The sequence below is a fragment of the Paroedura picta genome, chromosome 2 (assembly GCF_049243985.1).
Source record: "Paroedura picta isolate Pp20150507F chromosome 2, Ppicta_v3.0, whole genome shotgun sequence".
Taxonomy (NCBI): domain Eukaryota; kingdom Metazoa; phylum Chordata; class Lepidosauria; order Squamata; family Gekkonidae; genus Paroedura; species Paroedura picta.
The window spans coordinates 80,496,795-80,500,294 of record NC_135370.1 but is presented as its reverse complement, the minus strand read 5'-3'; positions in this window follow the sequence as shown (position 1 = coordinate 80,500,294).

Genomic DNA, 3,500 nt, shown 5'->3' with positions numbered 1-3,500 from the left:
TGTGTGTGTGGCTGACTGTTTTGTGTGTTGATTCAAGCACAGACACTGATATGAGAAACTCATGCCCTGTATTTTAAAGATGAAGTTGAGGGGAATGTCAGAGTACTTAATCGATTAGTAATAGGGATACAAAATTAGTAAGGAAAAGAAGCTGACACTTCACTATCCACATCTGGAATTCTTCCTTTCATATATTAAAGAAGTAATGCATTGAAGCGCTGAAGAATTTGGACCAAGTTATCTGAAAATGCACTGCTAGGCTCTTCAAGAATATCCTCACTTCTGTCAATGGCAGGTGGTTAGACAAGATTTGTCAGTGGGGATCTCAGGACACACTAGAGAATGGAACTGGATATTTCACCATTGGTATACAAAATGAATTAAAAGGCAGGCATGGGGAAGCAATATACAGAGGATTTATTGAAATAAAAGCTGGGTACAGTGTGGGCAAAGTTAGCCAGTGGGAGCTATTATTGGAATGGTCCCCTAAATCTACAAATTAAAAAAAAAATCATTTACCCAACAATTGAGATTCCCCCCCCCCTTCCCCTTCATATCATAGTCTTAATACGTAACTGGTGACAGTGATTGAGAAGCAGAATTGCTTGAGGAACCCTTATCTGTACTACATCTATATTTAAGCTAGATTTGGTGATTGTCGTACTGAAAAGGTTGCTCTGGCTGCACTTTGTTTTGATCAGCAGACCTAGTTGCAGAAAGACCCAGTTGAACATGGACACATTGTTTTGCAGATTCTGTTGTACTACATTTCAGGAAATGACTGATTGATTTAAACCATATCCACAGCATACAAAGAGTCCCTCCTAATTTGCCTCAATCCAAACTGTTGTGAAAGGCTGAGCAGGCAGAAGAACATCGAAGAAGGCACTCCCTGGAATGAGGAGAGGAAATAAACATGAAAATGTGGCATGCATCAACATGGCTTTGGGTAGGCTTTGTTCTGGAGCCTGCACTACACATATGGGCTGTAGAAAGAAGTGTACGGCATGTTAATCCTACTTGTACCATCAAAGAAGCATTTGGGAAAATATTTTTATGGGCAATTTTGAGGCAGTCTAGGTTGAGAAGTGGAAGACTTCAGTACACAGAAACATGGAAATACCCACATAATCAGAATCTAGTTAGAATGATCACCTGTTAATTTAATCTTTTGTTTATTTCTTTATACCCTGCTTGTCTCTTGGATGGGGGACCCAAAGTAGCTTACAACATTCTCCTCTTCTTTTTATTCTTACCATAACACACAGGTAGATTAGAATAATAGAATCATAGAGTTGGAAGGGACCTCATGGGTCATCTAGACCAACCCCCTGCACTATGCAGGACACTCACATCCCAGTTGTTCATCCACTGTCACCTGCCACCCCTTTGCCTTCACAGAATCAGATGGCTCTCCGTCAGATGGCTATCCAGCCTCTATTTAAAAATTTCCAAAGATGGAGAACCCACCACCTCTTGAGGAAACCTGTTCCACTGAGAAACCGCTCTAACTGTCAGGAACTTCTTCCGGATGTTTAGATAGAATTTCTTTTGAATTAATTTCTTTTGAATTAATTTCATCCCATTGGTTCTGGTCTGTCCCTCTGGGGCAAGAGAGAACAATTCTGCTCCATCTGCCATATGGTACCCTTTTAAATACTTGAAAATGGTTATCAGATCCCCTCTCAGTCATCTCCTCTCTAGGCTAAACAGACCAAGCTCCCCCAACCTTTCTTCATATGTCTTGGTCTCCAAACCCCTCACCATCTTTGTTGCCCTCTGGACACACTCCAGTTTGTCAACATCCCTCTTCAACTGGGGTGGCCAAAACTGAACGCAGTACTCCCAAGTGAGGCTGAACCAGAGCAAAGTAAAGCGGTACCATCACCTCTCATGATCTGGACACAATACTGTTATGTGGGCTGTCACCCCTCCATCAAAGGCTGGCACACCCGTGTCAACCCTTCCTGACACTCCTGCGCAGACCCTGGCACCAGAGAGAGAAAGCCAGGTCAAGCCTTGCAAAGCATAATGGGAGAGCAACTAAAACCCACTCTGAAGCAAGACTTGGAGTTAGGCTTCCCCCAACCTACTTGCTTGCAAACAAAAGAGTTTGTCAGCACACCTGGCAAGTACAAAGAGACAAAGGCACCCCACCCAAGACTCCCCTCCAGCCAGCCAAGCACATTGTCTTGTAAAGGGAACTGGCCACTCTTTTTCAACACCAAATCTAATCCAAGATTTGGTCTTTGTCTTTTCCCTTACCACTATCCCCAGGCATAAGCAATCATCCAGGATTTGCCAGAAATGGGCCATCAGCCCTTCTAGATAGGAAATATTTCTCCATATTCCCAGCAGCTGGTTTCTTTGTCTCAACAACCCATTTCTTTGTTGGGACCCAGCTATTGGCCATCAAACTCTTTGTCTAAGCCCTGGACAAGGTAGGATCAGCACACTGTCACCTCAGCCCACAAATTTCCTTTAAATATTGGGCTCCCACAGCCAAAAAGTGCAGTCAGTTTCCAGGCTACAGAAACTCTGTCCGACGTTCGTCTTGGTCCCTCGTCCATCGCCCCAAATTGGTTCCCTGGACCTTCGGAACTCTGCTCCACCCAGAAGACAGGTAGATATCACATCCAATCAACCCTTAGTATAGGTTCTTCCCCTATAAGCCTTTTCCTTGTGTGCTAGTGGAATGTACATTTCTATGCTAGAGTGTGCATGTGTTGTCTTTTGTCTAATTAGTGTGTGTTAATAAAATCCTTTCATGTTTAGATCTGCCTTGGTTCTATCTCAGTGACATAATTACCCAGTAAACTGTGCAATACAAGGTCCCACGTTACACCATGCTGCCTCTACTAGCTGATTCCCCACAACTAAATTTAGACACGTGTCCTTACAGACACACATTTGGCGTAACAATACTCCATTTGATACAACCCAAAATCCCATTCGCCTTTTTAGCCACTGAGTCACACTGCTGACTCATGTTCAATGTATGGTCTAATAAGACTCCTAGATCTTTTTTGCACATGCTACTGCCAAGACAAGTCTCCCCCCATCTTATATTGGTGTATTTGGTTTTTCTTACCTAAATGCAGAACTTTACATTTGTCCCTATTGAACTTCATTTTATTCAGTTTAGGCCACTTCTCGAGCCTATCAAGATCATCCTGTATTCTGTTGCTGTCTTCAGCTGTGTTTGCTACCCCTCCCAGTTTATTATCATGTGCAAATTTAATAAGTATCCCCTCTAATCCCTCATCCAAATCATTTATAAATATATTGAACAATACAGGCCCGAGGGCAGATCCTTGGGGTATTCCACTTGTCACTCTTTTCGAAGAAGATGCTGAACCCTCTGGGCACAATTTGTCAACCAGTTATTGATCCATCTGACAGAATTAGGATCCATATTGCATTTTACCAACTTGTGAACAAGAATATCATGTGGAACCTTATCAAAAGCGTTGCTGAGATCCAGATAAACTATGATCACA